Below are 6515 nucleotides of genomic sequence, written 5' to 3' on the forward strand. Positions count from 1 at the left end.
TCTCACTGTTGTGGCCTCTCCCGCTGCGGAGCACAGGCTCCGGACGCGCAGGCTCAGCGGCCATGGCTCACGGGCCCAGCCACTCCACGGCATTTGGGATCCTCCCGGACCGGGGCACGAACCCGTGTCCCCTGTATTGGCAGGTGGACTCTCAACCACTGCGCCACCAGGGAAGCCCAAGAGTTAGGAGTTTTAAGAAAAGTGGAGAAGATTTGGAATATTGTTGTAGAAACTTATGGAGCAAGTTGACCAGAAAAAAGTAGTAGGACAGGTAAGTGGTGTTGAGGGCCTGTATAAGATTGGAAAAAATGAACTCACCAGTTTCTGCCCTCCTGCGTGGCTTTCTTAAGCAGTAATCACTTCTTGAGGGTAGAAGTGGAGAAAATGAGTTCATTTAGGGTGGGGATGGTGGCTGGTAAAATGCTGTGGTTCTCAACCAAGGATATTTTTGCTCCCCAGAGGACATTTGGCAAAGTCTGGAGATTTTTTTTTTTTTTCCTTTGGGAGATATTTTTGACTGTCAGGACAACAGGTGTGTATGTGTGGGAGGTGGGAGTCATAAGGGGGGTACTATAGGCATGTAGTGTCCAAGGATGCTGCTGCATATCCTGCAATGCACAGGACAGCACAAGTGTTATTTCCAAAATGTGAATAGTGCCAAGGTTGAAAAACGCTGATCTACGATTACCTTGATGCTCACCAACAGCTGACCTTGGTCTTCTACAAGCTTTCTCTTGGACTGTGGCCCTGAAATTACAGGGTAAAGCAATTCTTACACTGCATGCCTTTAACCCTAACCCTAACCCTAACCCTAACCCTTGGTGTTTCAAAGACTTGTGATGTCACAAATACAGAATTGGAATAAGTTCCTCAATCCTTTAGAAGCAAATCTGGATTTACACATAGATGGAGGGAGCTGCTTACTTTGATTTGAGGTATTGAAGGTCTTGTTAAACATAGATATTATTAGAAGTTTTCAATAATATAGGAAATTCACATCATTATCAACTTTAATGTAATTTGGTTTATCTGACTAGTTTTAGTCACTAAAAGAAGATCCTGAGGGAATGGTTATGGGCTAACTTTAATGATGAAATACATTAGGTACTAATAAGAATATAATCATTGGTGTTGATGGATTTAGGCACCATTCATAGACAGGCATTTGACCTATGTTTTGTCATTCACTCCCAGCAACACCCTGAGAGATAAGATATCAGTATCCTAATTTTAACTCTGAGGGAAGTGAGGTTCAAGAAAACTTGTAATTTTCCCAATATCACAAATTACTAGTACCTAGGTAAAGATTTGACCTGAGGTCTGTCTGTTCTAAAGCTCTTGCACCTTCCATTAAGTTTCAATAAGTTTTACAAGGAAGGCGTGGTTGGAAATTTAGCCACAACAGTTGCCACTACCTAAAGGGAATGGTCGGGACTTAAGAAGAGAGTAGGAGCAAGAGGGAGGCCCAGAAAGAGCAAAAAGAATGAAAAAGAAACGAGGGAGGCTGGTCACAGCACCGTCCGGTGCAGCGGATGAACTCTTCCGGCCTTTGATCTTCCTCCATTCTTTTGCAGTAAAGCCTCTTTCCTCTGTGTCTGTTGCTCACTCTTGCGTGTTCAAATAAAGCTAGGTTATTGAGAAAGGCTGAGCGCAGAGGAAAAAAAAAAGGGAGCGCGACGGCGGTGCTGTGCGCCTGCGCCTTGGCGGCGGCGGCGGCGGTGCCAGGCGGGGAGCGGGTCCGGAGCAGGCCCTCGGACCCGAAGCTGAGGGGGGCGGCTGGGGCGTCAGTGGGCTCCGTCGCTGGGGCCTCGGAGGCCTGATGGAGTAAGAGGGTTCGGCTGTAAGTGTGAGTATCCAAGGGCCGGGTTGCTCCGAGGCCGCCCGAGGGTCCCGGTGGTCTGCCACTTTAGGGATGATGTTGGGCTTCAGGACGCGCCAGGTCTCTGCTCCTGCGGGCTGCGGCGCCGGCGCGGCGGATCGTCCCCTCTCCCAGAATCGGCGCGGGTTTACGGGCAGGCGGTGCTTCTGGCTTCCGGGTACAGGTTCTCGCGGGGGCGTTCCGGCTCTTCTCCCAGCTCCAGAGGGAAACGTGGCTCCAGAGGCTTGACCTTTCGGAGAGGTCGCTGACCTCCTTCGCGCCCCCGGGGCCGCAGGGAGCCCATAGACCCAGGTGCCCTTTATGGCCTACACGTCTCAGGCCACGGACACCTTCCCACCTCTTGTGACTGACAGCCTTCGTTCTTTTTCCTCCTTCCGTCTTCTCTTCCTGTGGGATTTGTCTTAAATAATAGCCGCTAATTATGGAGCGCTTACTATGGGTCAATTTAATATTTAGTCCGAATCTCAGTGTATACTTATGGAGAGGAAATGCTTTGCACCCCACTTCCCCTTCAACCTGCTCAATTTAATCATCTTTGAGAGTCAGAATAAGCCATCTTGTTGGAAAGTTTGAGATTTCCATGGCTTTTAGCAATTTGGGACTCCCATCCTAGTTAAGGAAAGTTCTCTTACCTAGCAAATGAGTCTTTTTCCACCATAATGGTTTATATCAAAGTTACTCAAGCCAAAATAACTTTTGAGCACTTACTAAGAGCCTAATACTCTTCTAAGCCCCATGGAAAAATCTTAAAATTTGTTTTAAGCCCTGTTCTCGAGTGAAACAATGGAAGATAATATTTAGATTCAACTAGGATATATCTAACACCTACTACACATGTGCCAGATACACTCAGGTCTGTCACAAAAAATTAATGAGATATTATAATGAAAGGTGGTTTTTTGGGAGCACATTTCAGGTGAGGTCCCTGAGAGTTTGATGGTAATTTGCTCAAGATAACCTAGCTAGGGTAAGTGGTGAAGTGGTGAAATTCACATACGATGACAAATCTCATCCTTTTCCTGTTACATCAAGTTAGATATTGTAAGCACTTCTGTTGAGAGGCAACTGTACTACAGTTATAGTTTGTAGAGTTAACTATTGAGTCTAGAAAATGATAGGAGCCTTAATTAAAGATACTAGATCAGGTTAGTTCACAACAAATTGCTTTGATTAAAAGGAAGATATTTAAAAAGGAAAAACTGTGAGCGGTGATTATTGTATGTATATACATGCATAGAATATCTCTGGAAGAATACATAAGAAACTGGTAACAGTGATAAGTTGGAGGTGGCTGGGAGTCACCAGCCAGTGGGAGAGGAATAATTTTCTCTATAAGCCTTTTTTTTTCTTTAATGAAAACTTCTAAACATCCAGAAAAGTAGGAAAAATACTACTTTGAATCCCCTGTAAATCGATCACTCAGATTTTAAAATCTTAATATTCTGCTGTATTTGTTTTTATTCCTGACATTTCACCCCTAAATACTTTAATATGTGTTTCTAATAAAAGAACATTTTTTTGCATAACCCTATATAATAATCACACTGAACAACGATAATTTCTCTATATTATCTAATACCCAATCCTTATTAAAATTTCCCCAGATTATTCCTTTTTTTTCTTTTTACCATTTTTGATCCATCTTCCAATCAAAGTTTGTGCATTGAGTTTGACTGTTATGTCTCTTGAAGTCTTTTTAAGTCTAGAAGTTACCTTTTTTTCTTACCTTTTTCTTTTTTCATCATGACTCATAGAATGTTGTACAATTATCTGGATTTATCTGATTGATTCCTAGTGTTATCATTTAACATGTTACTACAGACTTGAAGGTAGAGGTAATACTTGATTAGTTCAGGTAAACACTTTGGTGACTGTATCAAAGATCAGGCTGTGTAGTCTAGTTTTCCCCAGGATAGTGGTGCTAAGATTGATTAGTGGGCTCAGGTGGTAAGTCTGAGTCTTTGCTTGTAAAGTTGCATTTCACCCCTTGAAACCAGCTGTAAGCCCTTTTGTACCTTTATAATTTTGAAACTTGTGTTAACTATTCAAAATACAAATAATTATCTTTAGAAAGACAAAACTCACTGCAAGAAATTCTCTTTTTTTTTTTTCTCTAATCTGAAACCCTGATAAGTAGGTGGCATTTTTCTCATAGAAGAGGAATTGAAGTTTGGAGAGACCAAAGTTTACTCAAGGTGGTAGACACATTATTTTTGCTTAATTCCAAGGTCACGCTTTTTCCACCATATTTTGTAAACTATAAACTAGTATGTAAATATAAAATTGTTATTGCTCCTGGTAGTTATGCTATTTGTCCCTTTGTATCTTTTTAGGCGGGTAATCAATATCTAATGAGATTAGACTTTTTGGAGTATCAGTAAACTGGAATTGATCTTTGTGGTGTGATAGCCTGTAATGAACCACTCTGAAGGTTCAAAATATGTGAAAGTCAAACTTCTTTTTTTTTTTTTGCGGTACGCAGGCCTCTCACTCTTGCGACCTCTCCCGCTGCGGAGCACAGGCTCCGGATGCGCAGGCTCAGCGGCCGTGGTTCACGGGCCCAGCCGCTCCGCGGCATGTGGGATCCTCGCGGACCGGGGCACGAACCCACGTCCCCCGCATCGGCAGGCGGACTCCCAACTACTGCGCCACCAGGGAAGCCCAGAAAGTCAAACTTCTTGATGATTTCTGGAGCTCCAAAAAAGTTCTCTACGTGGAACCATTATATAGTCTTGGTTCTTGGGCCTAAAGTCTTCTTTGTTTAAAAACATATTATGAGTTAAAAAAATTTTTTTTTTAATTTTAAAAACAATTATACAGTTGACCCTTGGACAGCATGGGTTTGATCTGCATGGGTCCACTTATATGGTGATTTAAAAAAAATATTAAATACTACAGTATTGCATCATCTGTGGTTGGTTGAATTTGTATATAGCGAGGGCTGACTACAAATTATGCATGGATTTTTGACTGTGAGGAGGGTCAGAGCTCCTAACCCCCATGTTGTTCAAGGGTCAACTGTATATGTGTATTTTGCTAAAATTTTTGGAGAGTACAAAAGGATTTATAGTGAAAAGTAAATCCCTGACCCCCATGTCCTCAGTTCTTTTTCCCAGAGGCAATGACTGTTACTAGTTTCTTGAGTATCCCACTGGAGATATTCTATACGTGTGTATATGTCATCAGGGTAAATTCTGACATTCATATGTAGAAGGATTTTAGTAGTATAACCTAAAATAATACTGTTGAAGGTTATACTGCAGTTTTTATTATGTTTCTGTTACAGATGTCTTTGCTGATTTCATTCATTCAACAGATATTGCATACCTATTCTATACCAGATGGTGTGCCACGTAATGGGAATAAAATGGTGAACAAGACAGGCATTCCAGCTTGCTGTCATGGAGCTTACACTCTTGGGAGAGGCAGTTATTAAGCAAGTAATTATACTAATAACTAAATATAGCAAAGATTTAGTACCTGCTCTGTGCAAAACACTATGGACTCTCTAATTTATTCCTCATAACAGCCCTCTAACATTGGTACTGATACTATTTTTATAAGTGGAAACTGAAGTATAGAAAAATTAAATTACTTGCTCAGGATCACACAGCTAGTAAGTGATAGAGCCAGGTTTCAAACCCAAGCAGTCTGGCTATATAGATCTTGCTTTCTTCCTTTACCCGAATGCAGTGGTTTTCAGTGATGGTTTGGGTATCATCCCTCAGGGAGGTTTGGAAATTTGCAGGGGTGTTTTTGGTTTCAAAATAATTGGGAGGGTGACACTGAGTTTAGTGGTTGGAGATCAGGGATGTTAGACATCCTGCAGTGTAAAGGACATCCATGTATAGTAAAAAGTTATTCCACATCTTGTGTCACTTTAAAATGTCCCAGAGGGTTTTTCACGTAGGTGAAAAATGTGTTTATGATTATCTGAGCCTAGAATCAAATTCGTTTTACATATAAACACACAGTATTATTATTATTTTTTTTGCATAGAGCATAGTTATCATGTAAATCAAGAGACTGGTTTCTTTGTTTCAGAAAGTTTATCAAGAGTTGGTCACTATTTTGGAAGGTCATATCACAGACAGCAATGTTATTCATGGTATTTTTATCAACAATAAAATACCTATATCTGTCTATATTTGTAATTGTCACATTTGTAGTCTTATTTAATATCATGCCAAAGCATTTATATGTTGAAATACATATTGTTTTATGATAAATTTTCTTTTTCATTATAGCTAGCACATTATTTTAAAATTTACATGGGTAAGTTACAGTAGCTCTGAATTTCATTTCAGGAAGAATAAGGAGGTGTTATAAAATATTTACAATAAAAAGAAGGTATAAAAATATCTTTAAAGAAAAAAATTATATGGTGACAATTGGGAAAGGTGACTGAGGAGCACACTGGGGATTCTTATAATAATTTCTCATATTTATGTATGAATGAAAATTCCCATAATGTTTTAGAAAAAAGGATTTTGGGTCTGATATGGTTGAGAACTGCTGCTCTACTGTCTGCCTCAGAAATAGTCATAGTTGTGATAAGTGGTATAAAGAAGGTACTGGATTTTAGGGGAGTAGCGTATAGTGAGGAAATACCTAGTCTGGGAGATCAGGGAGTGCT

The sequence above is a fragment of the Lipotes vexillifer genome, unplaced genomic scaffold (assembly GCF_000442215.2).
Source record: "Lipotes vexillifer unplaced genomic scaffold, Lipotes_vexillifer_v1.1 scaffold408, whole genome shotgun sequence".
NCBI classification, from domain to species: domain Eukaryota; kingdom Metazoa; phylum Chordata; class Mammalia; order Artiodactyla; family Lipotidae; genus Lipotes; species Lipotes vexillifer.